The 20,307-nt window shown below is 36.1% G+C and overlaps 1 protein-coding gene across 1 annotated transcript in view; it reads left to right on the forward strand.

Moving 5' to 3' along the window:
• The window catches only part of ACSS3 (acyl-CoA synthetase short chain family member 3), a 140,746-nt gene that overhangs the window by 9,029 nt on the left and 111,410 nt on the right, over positions 1–20,307 (forward strand). The window lies entirely within an intron of this gene.

Genomic DNA, 20,307 nt, shown 5'->3' on the forward strand with positions numbered 1-20,307 from the left:
CTGATGAGTATGAGGAGTAAGGCACATCACTCCAAGGGGAAGCTCTGAGTTGCTAGTGCTTCAATCCCTCGTGCTCTCTAGTCTGTCACAGCCATTGTGAAGGCACACGTAGGACAGAAGTATCTGGATTGCCCGACAAAGATGCTTAGATGACAGTCTTTGGGGAGTCGACTTGAATCCACAGTGAAGTTGCAGAAGAGAAAAATAAACATTTATTTTCTCGAGTTACTGAGAGTTTGCGGTTATTATTGGAGTGACTCCAGCCCATCTTTATTGATTGAGAAGAAAAGAATAATAACTTGATAGAATTGTTGAAATGATTACGTTTGCTGATGTACAAAGTAGTGTCCAGCATGTAGTAAAAATGGCTAAACTTTATTTGTATCCATCCTATGAGCCAGGTACCACACTAAGGCCTTTAATTTATTTAATATTTATAACAACCCTGTGAGGTAAGGTCAGCTTTTCTTCTCAGTTAATGCGTGTGGAAATGGAGATACAGAGAGTTTAAGAAACTTGGGTAAACTTCTAAAATGCAGGCAGTCCGAATTTAACATCTATACTCTAGCTAAATAAATGCTACATTGTATTGTTTCTGTAATAGTCTCAGTTAATTTTAGTTTTTCTTTCTTTTCTTACCTCCTTCTCCACTGAAACTACTAAAAGTAACTTTAGAAATCTGGCTCTTCATCACAGAAACATTTGGAAAATATCTATATTAGATATGGAACAATGGATTGATGCTTTTGAAAAAAATAAATAATATTTTATACATAAAATATTTGAAGTATGTACAATAGTCCCAAAGGTGGGCGGAGGGAGGCTTTATATTAATTATTACCTACTTTAGACATGTTTCCTGGACAATAGAAAGCAATATTAATCTTCTCTTATAAAAATGCTATGTTGGTTTTCTGGCTTAAGGAAACTATAATGACCACATTATTCATTGCTTGGAGTATGCTTTAATATTTTTGTTATTAGAACATGGTGATCAGTATGCTAATTAATTCATCTAATTATAAATACTTGAAAAATTTCCTTTCCTCCAGCATCTCAGTAACAGAAAATATTAGGACTTACTGTATGTTTGTAATTATGGAAGTTGTTGATTTTATTTACTTTGGTATGCATTCGTGTATAGTATTCTTTCCTGTTTTTCTTTCATTGCTTTTCATCTTGATCCTAGTGCAGGTGGACAGACCTTGATAAATGGCATGTGTTAAGTTGCAGAGATGAGTTTCTTAGGAATCATATAGCCTATAGCTTTCTTAGTTCGAATATGAATATCTCATTTTTGAAATCCACTGTAAGAGCAATGAGGTGTGGGTTCTTTCACTTACCTATGTTATTGCATAGATGTTGCCAAACTTTGGGGAACAAATAATCTAAAACGTTCAGTGCTTTGAGTGTTTAAGGGCATCAGGCACAATAAGACTTGGGATATTTGCAGAGTCTGTAATGGACTGAGAAGGAAACCCACATGTGATTACTCTCTAGCTCAGGACTGAGCTATTCCTTTCTTTAAAGCTGATGAATTGTCTCTCAATAACGACAACAACAGCAACAATAATAATATCCATGGCAATGACAACAGTAGTTATTAATTATTAAGTACTTGCTCTGGGTGAGGCCCTATGCTAAGAATATGTATGCTCTCTGATGCTCAGTAAGTGGCTTGTCAAATAATGGTGGACTTAATTTTTCAATTCAGTTGGGTCGCACTGTAGAGCTTAATTTCTGTAATGAGTTGTAACTACACTTTTAACTTCTGTTGGGTTGTCATCTGACTGTTCAGATGTCAGGACATAGAGGGTACAGGAGAATGAGAACCGTGTTAGAATTCTAAAAATCTTTAATCAGAGACGTAACTTTCCTTCTCCTCATTTGTTGTCTATGTTCCACTTGCTTCTCATTTTAGAGGACTATAAGTCTTCACTTTTTTCCCAGAGTCAACTTGCTCATGTCTTCTTGACACATGGTTCTTATCTAAAAAGCACATCACCTTGAATCATATTTCCCATTAAGCTAGTTTGGCAAAGAATGCTCAGTACTTACGGTATCTCCACTTTGTCACTATGCAACCACTGTATAAGCTTACACTCCAATAATACTTTTCTTTTACCAGTAATTTAACAAATCATGACTAGGTAATAGAAAGGCATCATTCAAGTCTCAGTCACCTTTGGTATCTTCATGTTGGAATGCACATAACATTACCTTGTGTATATCAATTGAACTGATTTTAAAACTTCACCAAACGCAGAATAACCTCTGTAAGCCATCTCCTAAATCTAGGTTCCTACATAAATTGCAGGAGATATTACCTGAATTATCCATCCCACCAGAACCCAAACGACCCAGTGAATTTTCTATCAAGACATCAAAGAGTTGAGATTCTCTTGTCTTGATGGGTCTAAATTTCACTGTGAGGCAGTTGGCTCCTTTGCTCCTCTTTTATCTTGAAGTTGTAGTAGAGAGTGTTTTACAAGGAGCAGGAGTTTCGAGTCATCAAGCCAAAGACATGTTATCGTGTTTCCCCGAAAATAAAACCTAGCCGGACCATCAGCTCTAATGCATCTTTTGGAGCAAAAATTAGTATAAGACCCGGTCTAATGTGACATGACATGACATGACATGACATAACATAAAATACCGGTCTTATATTAATTTTTGCTCTAAAAGACTCTTTAGAGCTGATGGTCTGGCTAGATATTATTTTGAGGGAAACATGATGCGAGGGAAATACTTATGTTGTACAGACCGAGTACCCATGTGAGTGTGGACTAGAAAAGTAGTCTCTCTCTGGCACCTAATCAGATTCCAAGAATTTCAGATTTAAGGGTTGGATCAATATTATGGTGGTCATTTTTTAATAAATGTGTTAACCAAGGTGGTCATTTTTTAATAAATGTGTTAACCAAATACGTTAAAGTTATTAACAAAATAAAAGTCACCTATTAGCAGTGATAAAAGTAAGACAGCTACTATATGTTCACTTATATGTGGAATCTGACAAATAAAACAAAAAGCCAAAATGAAACAAAAAACTAAGTTCATAGATATAGAGAGCTGATTGGTGATTGCCAGAGGGGAAGAAGAGTGTGGAGAGGTATGAATTGGGTGAAGGGGCTCAAAAGGTACAAACTTTGTTATTAAATAAATAAGTCATAGGAATGTAACGTACAGCATGGTGACTATAGTGAATAATACTGTATTGCATATTTGAATGTTGCTGAGAAAGAAAATTTTAAAAGTCTTCATCACAAGAAAAAAAGTTTGTAACTGTGTATAGTGATGGATGGTAACTAGACTTATAGTGGTGATCATTTCACAGTGTTTACAAATATTGAATCATTATGTTGTTCACCTGAAACTAATATAATGTTAAATGGAAATTATACCTCAATAGAAGAAAAAGAGATAGCCACCAGATAACATAAAAAATATTTCCTTTAGGCCACATTTGTAGTACCACTGCCTCAAATGATGATAAGAATCTTAATATTTATGCTACTTAAAGTAAAAGCTCATCTTAATCTGTTAAAAGCTTGAATTTTAGAAAAAATATGAAGCTGATTTTCAATTGTTGGGTCCGGACTGCTCAAGGTCTCCTATATATTTCTACTATAAACATCTCATTATTTACCTGAATATTTCAAGAGATGTTTGAAATATGATTTGTAATTACAGGCTTAGTAGATCTAATTTGATTAAATTTTATCTTAATTTATAAAAGGATTAATTTAAAAATATGTAATTAGTAAACAAATGCCTTTAATTAGGAAGGTTTACTTTTTCTTATTAAATATCTAGCTATTTCAAAGATTGTATTTGATGGAAATTATAACACTCTTGAATTAAAATCTCTTAAATCCTAAAAGATAATTTTACTCTATATGTGTACATTTCTGTGTATGTGTGTTTGTGAGTGTGTGTTACAGTATACAAAATATATTATCACAGTAATAATAACTATAATAATATCCCTTACCATAGTTCTTTAACTTCTCAAGAATGTACATTCTTAAAGAAGAATTTAGCGAAGGATAAATAACTTGCTTATGTTCACTTGTCATGCAGATGGTAGATCTGTGATGAAAAACTAGATCTGTTAGACTTTAGAATGTATCAGCTTCTCACTGTGTCATATTTCCTCTCTAATTAATCCTATTTTATCCTCATAATACCAGTGTTACATATTTAAAAACAAGCGATATTTATACAGAGGGTGCTAAAAAATGTATACACATTTTAAGAAAGAAAAAAAAAACTATTAAAATTGTAATGCTCAATAAATACAGATAACAAAAGATGAATACAAGTCATGTTTGACTTCTGCAATTATAAGAGGTGCTCAAAGTGGTTACCATCAGCATCCAGACACTTCTCATTACAGCGAACTACTGCTTGAGCAACATTGACCAAAGTGTCCACTTATATACATTTTTTTGGCACCCCTGGTATATATAGAGGGTGCAAAAAATTGTATACACATCTTAAGAAGGAAAAACTGTATTAAAATTACACTGATGGTAACCACTTTGAACACCTCTTGTAATTGCAGAAGCCAAACATGACTTGCATTCATCTTTTCTTATTGGTATGTATTGAGTATTACAATATTAATTCAGTTTTTCTTTCTTAAAATACACACACACATATATATACATGCACACACACATATGTGTTTGTTAGTCTGTTTTATTTATAAAAGTCAAGTATTTTTGGCGCTAGAACTTATTCCTTCATGAACTCATTTGTTCCTTCACTCTTCTTTCCTTCTTTCTCTTGTTCATTCATCAAGGGTTTATTGAATGTCTTCTATTAGCCGGGCACTAATCCAGGTACTGAACGAGAGTCTAGTGTGTGCTGGTGTATAGCTTTGAAGAACAATGTCACACTTCAAAGGAAAAAAGTGTTTTGGCTTGTAATAAGATAGCTTTCATTTTCCCATTTAATAAAAGAAGAGTAATCACGAGTGATGTGGACTATTTAGTTATAATTTTCTGAATATATGGATAATAAAAAATGTTTTATTTTACAGCCAACTCTACACGGAATTGCTTTTGACTGTTGAGGTGTGAATGACTAGAGCACACAGCCTCATATTTTGGTGAACAATGGCTGTTTTTTTCTAACTAATGAATCCTTTAATAGATAATAGAATCAACCAATTTAAATAATATCCCTTTGTGCAGCCTCTCATTTTATGCTAGAGGTGCTAACACACAGGTAGGTGAGGAAAAGACAAGTAACAACAACAACAAAAAAGAACAAAGGGCACTAATGGGCTTGGTCATGTTAGCTAGATAATGAACTCTTGTTTGATTGAGCAAGCTGCACTGTATTCAGTTTCAAATTATCAAATTTTAATGGAAAATTGTTTACTGATGAATGTGATGTGTAGATAGTAGGGGGACTGGCAAAAAGAGCAGTGTAGATTGTGACATTGTGATCATATTATTTTGAGGATAAAGCTAGGAAAAAGGCATAATAAAACTTTTGTTTACTTTGTTTAACATTTAGGGTTATGCTCAATGGTATCTGGTTATTAAGTTACATTTATCTTTGTAAATATGTCTGTGTGTAAGGTTGTTTTGGTGAGGTGAAGGGGGGAAGTTGGATGATACACAGTGTAATTTAATTAAAAGAGTAGAGGCTTTATAATCATAAGGCCTAGGTTTGAGACCTAGGTTTGAATTACTCTTCACTGACATTTCTTTATTCTGATTGAATAATTTAGGTTCGCTTTTTTTTTTTCCCAATAATTCTGACTGAAATTTAGGTTCACTTCTTTTTCCATGAAGAAGCAGTATTACTTTAAATTTTAATTAGATAAACTTAGGAAACCCATAATAGGTGGAAAATCAGCTGTTGTTTAATCTCTAAATATAGTCTCAGTATATATCATGGTATATTAGGTATACAGGAGTGCCAAAAAATGCTTAGATTTCTGGGTCAAAGGGAATTTATAGACTTTCTGATGTGTATTGTCAAAATTTTTTCTCCAAAAAGATTAATAAATATTGTGATTAAGTACCCACAGCCTTTTTCTTTATGAAATATTTAGAGAATAATTAAAGGTAATAATTTAGTGGACCGTGAACACGGGGGCTCTGTAAAATCTAACATCATGTCCCATTTGCTTCAGATCTTTTTATTTGAAGCAATAAACAAAATTGACGCTCCCTGTGTATCTCTCCCAATTATGTAGTCTTTGTAGAAATAATCTCAGAAGGATTTAAAAGGCTCAATGGGAAGAAAAAGTTCTTCTTAGACATTCCAAAATGATTGATCGTATTCCTCCTCTTTAATAAGAGCTTGTATTAAACATCTCTCTGTGGACACAAGCTAAGTGTTGTGCAGAAGGAATTAACGAACATAGTGTCTGCCTTCTGGGAGCCTCAGCTGTAGTAGAAAGTTTCATCAGAACATTGCAGTGTTTCATTCTGCATGTGTTATAGCCTTCAAGACAAAGAAATGGGTAGCTAAGATAATGATGTTATATGAAAATAGAAAAATATGCAGTCCTGAAGTCCTCAGGTTTAGAGCACATTGGTTTCAATCCTTACCTCTTTCTCCCCTTCCTTCTTCCTATGTCTCCTTAACCAGGGTAAGATAACACTATGTCAACAAAATAAGCTTCTTCCTCCCCTGCTTGGTACTGGGGCGGCTCTTTTCTTCTCCTTTCTCCCTCTCTCCCTTTTTATTCTTTCTTGGTCGCTTCATTGTTATATCATCAGGATTAAATGCTGACAGGCGTCCTCTGTTTTTTCCAACAAATAGCAGATGACTTGGGAGCGTGTGCCTCCTCGTCTGCCCCCTCCTGGTTCTCTGGATAGTTTTGAGGTTTCTGGGGTTCCCTGCTTGGTGTCTCTGTGGGCATCTGGCTCTGTGGGTCTGGTTTTCTAGGAACCTGCTCTGGTTTGGAGTTCGGTTCTTTATGAGCTCATTATGCCTTATTTCTGAGTTGGTTGATTGAGGGCCATTGCTCCTCAGGGTCCTAAGTGCTCTCTTGAAAAGAGCTGACGAATGGAGTTTTCTTTCCTTTAACGTGTACTTTTAAGTTTCTCTTTATTTAGGATTATATTGAAATTTTAATAAAGGTATGCTTTGAAATGTAAATGTGTTTGGATCTTCTCTTTTACATTGACCTTTAGTATTAATTTACTGAATTCTAATTTCATCTTCTCATTTTTTTGATATTACACCAAATCCTTTTGCTTCCACTCTCTGTTTTTTCCTGCTTTTCCCCTAGAAGAAAAATAAAACAAATGAGATCAAACGGTGTCCTCACCCTCTGCTTTGAAAGTAACTGCCAGGCATGACTCACACCCTGAGGACCTTTAAGATGGTTCATTTATGCCTTTTCTTTTCATTGACAGTGGGTCCAGTTCAGATAACAGGTATTGATTTCTTGCAAGTCTTTCTTTCTATTCTTTTTCCTGTTGGCTGCATGTCTCACCATTGGCAATTCAGTAGCTTTTAATCCGAGATGACCTGGCGGGGGTGCAGCTGTCTGGGCTATTCTTTCATGTCCAGATGGGGCAATCTGTGGCCAGAGCTAGTGGGATGGGGCCAGGTTCGGAGTGTACATATCTTTGTATGAAGGATCCGTAGGGCTAAAGGATGCCTCTCTCTTTGTGGTAGGTTTCTCTGTTAAAGTAACTGTCCTATAGAGAGGTGTGCTTCCCAAGTACTTTCTCAAAAACAATGTCCCTGGCGGTTAAATTACCATAAGGTTATTATGCTGCCCCAAGTAAGCAGTTACCCAATTTGGAGGGTTTCCTGGAACAGTCAGTTGATACTGCCCAAGGCCAAGTGTCTGTAATTTAGATGGGATGTCACTGTGTGAATAAAGCAATATGATGCCCTCTTAAAAATGCTTAAAGCCTTCTCTGTTTGAAGGCAAGAGTAGTGTTTTGAGCCAGTCATTGTTTTTGCTGAGCGGTTACCTTATGAGACTCTTTCTTATTTGTGTTAATGTGTCAGAGGACTACTACTTCAATTCACAGTCATTCACACTTGCAGGCATTTATTTAAAAATAATTATTGAACATTTGTTCTGTGCTGTTAATGAGCTAGCACAGTCTCTCTGCCCACAAGAAACAGAGTCTAGTGAAAGGGTGAGAATTACTCAAATAAGCACACAGACATGTAAAATTGGAAATTTATTACATTTTCCTTGGAGAGAGAAAGCACTAGGTTCCAGTTTGCCACGTGTTAACTTTATAATTCCGGGAAGTTACTTGACGTCTCTCAGCCTCGTTTCTCATATGTAGAACGGGAAAATAACATTGTCTTCCTCAAGCGATAATGTGTGGATTAAATGATTTGATGTATGTCAATTACTAAACTCAGAACCTGGCACATTCTTGGGGATTAACAAAATGTTAGTTCCCTCTCCCATGTCAAAACTGTTTTTTGGTTGTTGTTTTTTTCCTTATACTGGGTCTCCCTTAAAGAGGACATAACCTTGACACCAAAAGATGATGAAAGCCTCAGTTTTCTTTGATGCCACCCTTCCCCCTACTTCTGGTTCCTTTTGAGTTGTTTCTACAACAGTCCCCTCTCCCCACGTGTTTGTTACTTACCATGACTTCCTAGGCTGGTCAGTCCATCCTAACTGATTCCATTTCCTCATTTGCCTCTCAAGTCTGACCTGAGATCCATTTCTGAACAGGGCATCACCTCCCCCCCACCCCCCCCACACACACCCCCTCTCCCTTTCAAATCCCTTTAATGGTTTCTCCTTAACAGGCATTCAAGGGTTTTAAGATAAGGCTGCACTGGGCTGTCTTGCCTCAGCTCCTGTCATCCACCCCAAACACACATCCCCTATTTCAGCAGCACTAATGCACTTGCACTTCCAAAACACAACCTGAACTTTGCCCTATTATGTTTGTTCTTGTCCTACCTGCCCTTGCCATTGAAAAAACAAAGAATATTTTCATTAATTTGCCAATTTGCTGTCCTTCTGCCCTTAGTTACCTTCACTTTTCACCCTTCTCTTTAAAAAAAAACTAAAAAAACAAAAACCATTGAAAGATTTGCAGAAACTAAAGAAAAGCCAGAATGTCCTCCTCTTTATAGCCTAACTTCTCAGCCATGTTGTCTGTACTCCATTTTCTCCTCTCCCGACTACTCCTGCATCAGTGCAAGGTGGCTCCATCCTCATCACTTTACATAAATCGCTCTCCCCCAGATCATCAGTACCTACTCGTTGCTTCATTTAATGGGTTGAGTTGAAGTCCTTACCTTATTTGATCCCTCTTTAGTATTTGACTCTGGGGACCACCTCCATCTTTTTGAAGACATTCCTTCTACTGCACCATCCAGTATGGTAGCTGGTAGCCACATGTAGCTCGTTACATTTACATTTGATTTAGTGATGATTAAATAAAATTTAAAATTCAGTCCCACAGTCACATTAGTCAAATGTGGCTTTTGGACACTTGAAAAGTGTGACTGAGGAACTAAGTTTTAAATTTCATTTACTTTCAATGAATTTAAATTTAGCCAACCCCCTGTGGCTCGTGGCTACCCTATTGAGCAGTGGAGATAGAGAACATTTCCATCATCACAGAAATTTCTCTTGGACAGGGCTTCTCTAGAGCAAGGATTGGCACAGTTTTTCTTTCAGGGGCCAAATGGTAAATATTTTGGACTTTGCAAGCCAGATAAGTTCCGTTCCAGCCTCTAAATTTGGCTGTTGTTGAGCAAAAGCAGCCAAAGAGAATATACTGGGGCTGCCAAAAAATGTATACACATTTTAAGAGATGTTATCTATATATTACATTTTGAAGTTGAATTGAATTATGGTAACAATGTGTAGTATGACATTCGCTCAAAAGATGTTTCTGGGAATGATCGATTTTAGTTCCAACAAGTTTTACAATTTTAGTGCAGTTTTTTTCCTTTCTTAAAATGGGTATACATTTTTTGGGTACCATCTGTATAAATAATTGAGTGTGGCTGTATTTTAATACAACTTTTGTTTACACAGACAGGTGGTGAACCAAATTTGTCAGGTGGCTACTTTGCTGACCCCTCTAGAGCCCGGGTTTCTTTGATATATACTTTTTTTCATGCTCTTTCTGCTTTTCTCTAACGTTTTGCTTTTTCATTCCCCCCTTCTCTTTCCATCTTTATCACCACCACACTTCATCATTGCAAAATATCTCTAAACAGTCACCCTCTCCTTGTGTCGTGCTCCAGCCCATCATACCCATAGCCAGACAACTGTGCCTTTATATCTTTTCTAAGCCAGTTTCCCCATTTGTAAAGGTGTGTGATAATAGTAATTGCCTGCTAGGATTAATGAAAGGAGTCAATGAAATGTGTATAAGGTTGTGCTCATGGAGGGTATAGAGTACTCTCACATTAACTCATCAACACAGAATAGTGGTTGAGACTTGGAGCCCTGACCGCCTGATGTCCAACCCCAGCTTGCTGTGCAGTCGTGTGGACCTTGGGTAGGCCACTTAACCTCTCTGTACCTCAGTTTCCTCATTTGTAACATGAGGATGATGTTAGTATACACACAGAGTTGTGAGGATTAAATGAATTAATGTGTGCTAAATGCTCATAGTGTTGTCTTGGTACAAAGTGCTACGTTGTTGGTTTTTATTTTATTTTCCTGGTTTATTAGATGAGGGAAGATAGGCCTAGATACGTTAATTTGCCTGCAGTGATGCAGCTAGTAAATGGCATGTCTGACATAGGAACTCTGGTCCTTTGACCTTGAAGCCCAGACCTTTACACCATACTATACATTCTTTTCAAAATCCATCGACTCCTTACCACATTCTCTTAGTTAGAATTAATCTTTTTTGGTTCTGTGCTTTCTTCATACTTGATTTATACCCCTGTCAGGAAATTTGCCATATTTTCCTTTTTATTATAGGTATTATAAATCAGTCTGCCTTTTGAGAATGGAGAACCTGTCCCCAGTTATATTTTTCTCCCTTCACAGTCTCACAGGTCTAATCACCAAAAAAATTATTGTTAAATGTATTGAGTAGAATAACTTTTAAAGAGAAAATCATTATTGATAGTTAATTTACCAATAGATAGATGGTCATAATCTGCCAAAGTCTGCTTATAAACAATGAATTATTTCTTATAAAGGTTATATGTTCATCACTATTTTAGCATATAGATTTAGTATTTTAGTATATAGATAACCAAATGTATCCATCATCTTTGGATTGTTTTTAATATGTCAGCTTTGGTTTATTTAACTTTTGAAAAAGTGCTTGAAGTTTCTGTTTGTTTTTTCCTGAAATTGTGATGATACGAAGACCCAAATAGTAGGTCATCAATGAAGAAAATTATAATATGATCCAAGGAAGGAAGTTCACATCAGAAGGTAAATTATAAATTGGAATTTTCAGTTATTTAGTAATGAATGTATGCAGAGTATAGAAGTCAGTAGCTGAAGAGTATAGAGAGAGTTGCAACATTGTGATTACTAAATGTGGTTGTGTTGGAGGAAACTTTCAACAGTTTTTTTATGCAAATTTAAGTAAGGCAGTTTGTGAAAGAGTTACATGGACCACCCTATTTAAAGTACATTACATTTTGTTCTTAGAATAGGAGGGTGTGGTGTAATTCAGAGGAACATTTTAGACTTTACCAATTCAACTTTTTATTGCTGGCTGATCAAATTCACAGAGTAAATGCTATCAATTTCCCCCTCTGAAGGAAGAAAAACATTTTTTTGACTGTCAGAGTTTTTATGTCCCTTTATAGTGTTTAAACATTGATTTAATAAATACATGCTTAAATAACAAAATGTAAGCGCTCAACAAAGGAAAGGTTGCTGATGATGGGAATTGATGGGAACAGAAGACTTACATCAACATTTGCCACTCGCTTCTTCTGGCACTTAGAAATCAAGACTGTGGAACTTGTAAGACTCCTGACCTCTTAAAAATCTTTCAGACATTCACCCACATTCACTGACTTAGCCCAGTGGTGGGCCAAGTACAGTCCGGTTTAAATTATCTGATGAATAAGGTCAAAGTGAAATACAGGATGGGCTAAAGTCAGATATTAGGAAAGATAAAGAAGATTCAGGGTAGGCTAAGGGGAAGAAGAGAATAAATCAAATTCAAGCAAGATGCCCTCCAAAGAGCTGAGTTCAAGTTTTTATGCTAGATATAAGCCAGCAGGGGGTAGTGAGGAAAAGACAAGGAAAAATAGAAAATTATGTATGAGAAGAAATCCAGAAGGAATTTCAAGAACATTTTTATGGAGGGAGTTCTGTCTGAAGACCCAAGGCGGCACATCTGTGAGCTCAGACACTTATGATGGCACATCTTGACTCCTTTTCAAGGACATCTAACATTACTGATATGACTATATAATTACACTAGCTGAGATTCCTATTTCATCTGCCCTGGAACGTATCCCTCTGCTTCTTAAAATACAAAATGTGACAATTTTAAAGTTTGTTAGAATTTCCTAAAGTTGATCGATCTTATTTAAGACTTTTGTGTCAGTCAGGATAGACTAGATTATGCTAAAGGAACAAACAGCCTTCAAATCTCCCGGGTTTAAAAATAATCCAAGTATGTTTCACGCATCTGAGTGTATCTTGGGTTACCTAGGAGATTTGCTCCATGTCATTCATCATCACTCAAGGATACAGGCTGGCTGATAGTGCAGTTACCATTTGGAATGTTACTCGTTCTTGTGGCAGAGAGAAAGAAATGGGTAAACAAGTATTGGATCTTGAAGACATCTTCCACTGCTTCTGTGGCCCTGTCATGGGCCGTAGCAAGCTTTACAGCCATGCCTCATTTTAAGTGGGTATGAAAGTGCAGTCTTACAAGGGCCTGGAATGAGGGTACCAAAATCATAGTGCATAGCAGGAATGATTATGACACATTTACAGCATATCTCTATATGATTTGAAGGTTCTATGTAGCCATTTCTTATGATTGGTCAGCTGCTTGAGGTTGATTTTGGTGAGAAAAATTAATAAGCAAAAATTTTATGGCCCAATTTTCAGTTTCTTAAAACTGAGTTTAGATGTTGTCATTAGTATAAGGAATGCTCATTTTTACTGGGTGAAAATTAAAAAGAGGTATTTTCATTTAACTAAAAATTTTTCATTAATGGTAGTTATACTGATTATAAAGCTGATGATTCAGTCAGACCAAGAGGCAAGCAATCTTGACTGTTTTAATTTATATTTTTATTTAAATATATTTAATACATTTACATGTAAATATATGTTCATAAAATTAAATAATACAGAAGTATTTATTAGATAAAAATATGGACTATGCCTTCTCTCTACTGGCCCTCAATTTTTCTTTTATCCAGAGTTTACCACTATTAATATTTTCTTGTCCATTGTTTTAGACTCCTACTTGTTCCTTTATGCATCACAGAGATGAAGACGTAAGTACCTTGCTTTGGCTAATTTAAAAGTACATTTTGGAGATACAGCTCCTAAATTGCTGAGCTAACTTATTGGTCATCAGTATTATATGAGAATGCTGGTTTCTCTTTACTCTTACCAACACTGTGTATTATATCTTTATATCAACCCAATAGGAGAAAATGGCATCTCATTATTGTTTTAATGTTCAATTTCCTGAGCATGATATCTTTTTGTTTATTGGCTGTTGTTTTTGGTTTCCTCTATGCATAGTGTGCCTTCTTTGCCTATTGGATTTTAAATTTTTTATTCATTGATTTTTAGGTATACTTTAAATATTACTGGAATTGCAAATATGTCATTTCCCCCATTGTTTATGTTGAAAATATGCCCTTGCCACACACTCAGCTTTATGTTGCCTTCTATTTCACACACACACACACACACACACACACACACACACACACACACACACACTCATGTGAGTTTCAACATGCAGGTAGCTGAGCAGAGTAGATTTCAGAATCCAGATAAGTATTCCTGTTCACTTGTCAATGAACGCAGATTTTGATTTCTAGAGTCCTTCTTCCTGTGATTGTTTGAGGGAGAAGAGGGGGTTTCCAGGTGGCAATGCTATGTAGCATTTCTAGGCCTCCTGGAAGTTATGCAGAGACTGTTTCTATACCTCCTAGAGGACCATCCACGCAGAAATTCTCCCTATTTCAGAAAGTTCGACTGTAGGCTGTTAAACATTTGTCTGATGTGTATGTGTACGTATGTGTGGGTGTGTGTGGTGGGGCCCTATGTCTTAATTATACATCCAAACACCCATGGCCCATTCTTTATTCCTACTTTTCTCAGATCTTATAGTTATTTCAGAGTTTTATTGAGAGAATCTTTTTTGGGTGAGTGTTTTTATTACATGCTTAGGGTTTATAGATTTCTCATGAATGTATTCTGTGGTATGGTTATATAATTTTTTCTACACCTTTATTTTCTATATTTTTATATTTTGACTTAATAGTATATGAAATGTCATGGAAATCTTTCTGTATTAGCACACTTGGAACTTCCATGTTTCTCATGAGCTTTGGATTTAGCAGTCATTTAGCAGGATTTAGCTCCTGTCTGCTTTATATATTCCCAAAATTTGCCACTGTTCTGACCACTGGTAGTTCCATTATTGTATGAATTTAATTTCAGTTTTAAGTTTTTTTTCCTGTTATTCAAAAGTGAGCTATAGGGTACATTAGATGGCTTTTAATTTTCTGCAGAAGGTATTTGGGCCAGGGGTGGGGTATGTTAAAGAATATGAAGTTGTTTCCTTTCTTTCCTCAATAGAACTAAAAACTGACTGAGTTAAAAAGTTATTCACAGGACTCTATTGACAAAACATTTCAGTAGTTATGTCCAGAAACTATACAGCCTTGACAAAGACTCAGATATATAGATAGACATAAATATACAATGCTAATGCATATGGGAAGAATGGAACATCACAAACGAATGAGGACAGGAAGATTAGTTAAAAAATGATGATTGAAATATTGACTACTGATAAATAAACAAATATAATTGTACTGCCACTTCACAATATACAAGGTGTGATCAAACAATACAGTGAATGGTTAAATAAAAAAAATATTATAGTGAAAGACTCATTGCCATTAATCCCCCTCAAAATACTCCCCCTCACTTCGAACACACTTACCCCGTAGTTCTTGCCACTTCCTTAAGCAGTTCTAGAAGTCCTCTTTTGTGAGTGTCTTTAGGTGCACTGTCCTGCCTCGATGTCCTGAATCATTTTGACTTTGTGGAATAGCCAGAAGTCACACGGTGCCTGATCCAGTGAATAAGGTAGATGAGGACACACAATAATGTTTTTATTTGACAGAAATTGCGATATACCAGAAGCGATGTGTGACACAGAGCGTTGTCACGATGGAAGATGATTTCCGGCACACTTTAAAACACATTTTCTCACAACCATAGCTCACACCCGCCTGATTGAACTGAACAAGCTGAAACCTGTTACACACTGTTACTAAGGTTGAACACACCACTTCCCATATTGAAGATCCCTGCCTTTCTGTTTGATGGCACTCGGCAGCAGCATTCGCTGGATTTTGTGATCACAATGGAAAGGCTCCGTGTTACACATCGCTTCTGGTATGGCAATTTTTGTCAAATACAAAGATTATCATGGGTCCTCATCCACCAGATCTATCACTGTACGACTTCTGTCTCTTCCCCAGTCAAAATTACCATGAAAGGAAAATGTTTTGAATTGATTCAGGCTATCGAGGCAGCCACGACAACGCAACTAAAGACACTCATGAAAGAGGACTTCCAGAACTGCTTCAGAAAGTGGCAAGAACAATGGGATAAGTGTGTTTGAAGTGAGGGGGATTAATGGGAATATGTCTTTTACTATAATAAATTGTTTTTTATTTAAATATTCACCATATTGTTTGGTCATACCTCGTATATATACATATGTGTAATATATAATATATAACATCTTGCGTACATATTGTATACATATATTAATAAATTTTTGGCACGTTTAAGAGATCAATATAAAAAATGATACAAGACTGAAATGAATTAGAGGAAAAATTGCAAAGGAAAATAATGGGTTTATTTGACTACATAAAAAATTAAAATATTTTATGTTTTGAATACCATGAATTAAAATTAGTGAAAAGATTGAGAAAATAATTTGTAACAATGTCAGAATTAAGTTCAATGTCCTATATAAAGAGCTTTTAAAAATTGCTAAGACATTATTCTTAATACCAGTAATCAAAGAAACTAAAATTAAAACTATTTTTTACTTCTCAAGTTGTAGAAGATTGCGAATAATCTCTGTTTAGAAGATGTGATTAAATGAGCTTTTCAGGTAATGCTGATGGTAATATAAATTAATTCAATATTTCTAGAAAGCAATTTGATTATTTTATTTTTTTTATTTGTGTGTGTGTCTGTGTGTGTGTGTGTGTGTGTGTGTTTGTGTGTTGTTTGATTGTAGGAATCTAGCCTGCAAATGTAATAAAAACAATGTTACCAATATTTCTCTACAAGAAACATCATCCCAGGATTATTTAAAATAATGACAATATTGTGAAAGGCAGTTTGAAACAATGAAGGATTAAGTTAAATGATAGAAATTCATTGACTATCTATATCATTTCCAAATCAGATAAAATACTGAAACATTAATTACTGAACATAGTTTTATCCACTTTTTGCTTTCTTTCACAGAGAAAGACATTTGGGTCTATTAGTAAACATGCTTTGTGCCATGCTGATAAATTTTATATAAAAAGGTAGAAATCATAAGGAATATTTATGTCTGCTAACACACAGAATGTTAATGTAAAAGACAGTTCCGAATTGCTTACCTCTTAGTTTTCATTAGAAATTGAAGTTCCTAAAGGTTACGCATTCTAGTTAAGATAATAATTAAAGCTACTAGAAACAAGAAGAGAAACATCTTTGTGTGAAAGAAAAGTAAAATTTATGTTTCAGTAAAAGAAGCTGTGAGGAATTAAATACATTTTATTGAGGCAAAATAATTTTGTCCTAAGTAGAGACCCACCGCCCCCTGCTCCCCCAAAAAGGAAAAAAAATCTGAATATATTAAAAAGAAAAAAGAAATCTGTGGTGATTAATAGGAAAATAATCTTTGGAAAGGACTTTTATGTATGGTCCAGCTGATTAAGATTGAAATAAATTTATTTAAGAATGAGTTAAATCTCAAAAGTGCACTGGTACAAAATTAGACGTGGTCTTCTGTTTTTGTTGGACTTTTGGTCTGCTTTTGATAACAGATTGAGAGTTTCTTTACTTTTTAAGTAATCTACTTTAAAAACAAAACTGTTGCGTTTTATCAGAATAATTTCTGTACTTTATGGTGTCTTTATCATCAGGTCTTTGATTACTGAAGTAAACCTAGTCTTCTCAACATTAAAGGAGCTAAATTTTGCTAACAATGATGTAACCTTCTGTATTTGCCTTTGAAATCTTTTACTGTCACTTTGGTTGAATGGATGATTAGTGCACTTAGTGCCCTGAGGTGGGAGGAGGACGGGAGGATGGCAGGAGGATGGCTCTGAAGTGTCTCCAGTATGGGGAAAGGGAAGCAAACACAGCTGCACCCAGAACTGGTCACCCAGAACAAGCCCACCCTCCTTGGACTGTCAGGAGGGAGCGGCGGACTTCCAGGGTGCTGGAATTAGGAATCCACGGCCCAGGCTAACTAGATTCCTCCATGTGGTCCCGTGAGAAGACATGTTGACAGGAGTGGGTTGCGGGTAGGGCCCAGCCCAGACTCCGGTGGGTAAGGGAGGGCGTCAGGGTGGACCCAGGCTGCCACAGCTAACGCCCAGCTGGAATCACCCTAGCTGAACTGGTCTACAGGGCCCCTGCCCAGCCCACACCAGCAGGCTGGCCCCTCCACGGAGGCTCACGGATCCTCAGTCCTTCAGCAGATATCCACTGGCTGCTTAACTGGATTCAGGCAAAGGAATACATTACAGGGAATTGCAGTGCAGGCAAGAGGAATCTATGCTAATTTAACCAGATTGGAGAGAAGGGGAGGGAGAGAGAGAGTTAGAGGGGAGGAGGACGGGAGGGAGATGATCTGTGGCTTCATTTAGTCCTGTCCAAATCTTTCCGTATTTTTTACAAACTTCCACAAATCAAATTCTAAATGAAGTCCTTTTGACATAAAGCTAACTTTGAGATCTTAAGAGTGCTCCTAGAATATTAAAAAATATTTATTCCCTCTCCTTATAGAAAATAGATATTAAACCAATTAGTCTTTCTTGGTATGTTAAATTACATGGGAAACATTTTCAAATAAATGATGATGCACCCTTTTTGGTTATATTGCATGGGTTAATATTATTAATATAAGTATTGTGGAAATTATATAAAATTCCTGTGGAGGGGAAAATTTCCTCTGTGCCTCTCTTGAGTTAGTGTGGCTGGACTAATAATAAAATTGATATGAAACAGATTAACGGGAGAAAAATTAATTTGATTTTTGTGCATACAGGAAATCATGTTGATTCTCAAAGAGTGACCAAAAGCAGGCAGCTTTGACATTTTTTTTACACAATAAATTTGTGGGATTTGACAGGACAAAAATACCTTAGGTTTGGGTGCTCATTTGTGAGGAATCTAAGCAAAGGTTGGGTTTGAGTAGTAAATTAGTAAAATAAAAGTAGCAAGGTTTGTTTATACAAGCTTCCCACTGTTGAATTCTCTGAATCTGGTGGTAAGGATGTCTCTCAGACTTCAGATACTGGGAGAGCATCTTTCAGAGGGGGAATTTATTTCTTGCATTCCACGAGACAAAGGAGAGTTAAAGTGTCCTTCTTGCATTGGCTGCTTTTCAAATAACTTTAATTGAAAATAATCAATATTCCAAAGTGGCATATTTTGGGTCGTCTGCCCTATGCCTCAACATTCCTAAAATTCTGATATGTCTTGATATAATATTATCAATCATAATTCCAGATTTCTTTTTTGTTTTTTTTTTAAGATTTTTATTGGGGAAGGGGAACAGGACTATATTGGGGAACAGTGTGTACTTCCAGGACTTTTTCCAAGTCAAGTTGTTGTCCTTTCAATCTTAGTTGTGGAGGGCGCATCTAAGCTCCGGCTCGAGTTGCCGTTGTTAGTTGCAGGGGGTGCAGCCCACCATCCCTTACGGGAATCGAAGAATCGAACCTGCAACCTTGTGGTTGAGAGCCCACTGGCCCATGTAGGAATCAAACTGGCAGCCTTTGGCATTAGGACCACGAAGCTCCAACCGCCTGAGTCAGTGGGCCGACCCCTCCAGTTTTCTTAAAATGGGTATATTACAGAAATAACAAACTTTCCTTGTCAATTTCATCATGCTGAATGCTCATGACACCATTAAAAATGAGAATTTTTAAGTTTTGTCATTTATAGACAGTCACTGTTTTACTTTGGTGCTTCATCTTCAGAGAAATTCATGGAAAGGACTTTGACAAACACTCTAAAATATAAGTCTCTGATAACTTTCAGATCATACCATTGAATTGGATTGAAGGAACCTTTTCCTCTTAAGCTATCTATGACTTACAGCAATTTGGTAAAGTATATCTTTGTGAAGAGAGGTAAACAATTACTTTTTGTCTCTACCTGGTCCCTCTGGAATTTGGAAACTGTTCATTAGTATTCTTATTTTCATAACAATTGTTATTTGAGTGAGTTCAATAAGAATCTGTATTCCTTGTAGACAGGCTACCGTGTTTCCCAGAAAATAAGACCTAACCAGAAAATAAGCCGTAGCATGGTTTTTCAGGATTCTTGTAATATAATGCATCTTTTGAAGCAAAAATTAATATAAGACTCGGTCTTATTTTCAGGGAAATACGGTAGGGCTTATATTATGAGCATCCTGAAAAATCATGCGAGGGCTTATTTTCCGGTTAGGTCTTATTTTCGGGGAAACATGGTACTGCCTATTTTGTGGCTAAAATTCTATTATAGAAAATTATCCTTACCTGGGGAACCCCTCTTGAAATTCCTCATGACTGGGAAACTCATTTAACAGTCAGATGATTCAATGATCTATGATGTCTGGCTGGTTCTACAACATTTTCGCTGTGCCTGCTACCTTCAGATCCTTGGTTCAGTCAATCTCATTATCCTAACTCCATGACCTGTGTGCCCTATTAGCATTTATTTTCACTTGTCAGAAAAATCTATGGAAGGAGTGACTGAATCTTATCTACTTGGAAGTTATTGCACAGTCAGATTATTGGTTACATATATTTCATTACGCAGTCAATCAGACTCAGCATCGGTCATCACCCTTAAATTAACATCACAGATTAAAATGAGTATTGCCAGGTGATAGCTCTGACGATGAA

The sequence above is a fragment of the Rhinolophus sinicus genome, chromosome 1 (genome assembly GCF_057876585.1).
Source record: "Rhinolophus sinicus isolate RSI-liver-muscle chromosome 1, RSI-T2T, whole genome shotgun sequence".
Lineage (NCBI taxonomy): Eukaryota > Metazoa > Chordata > Mammalia > Chiroptera > Rhinolophidae > Rhinolophus > Rhinolophus sinicus.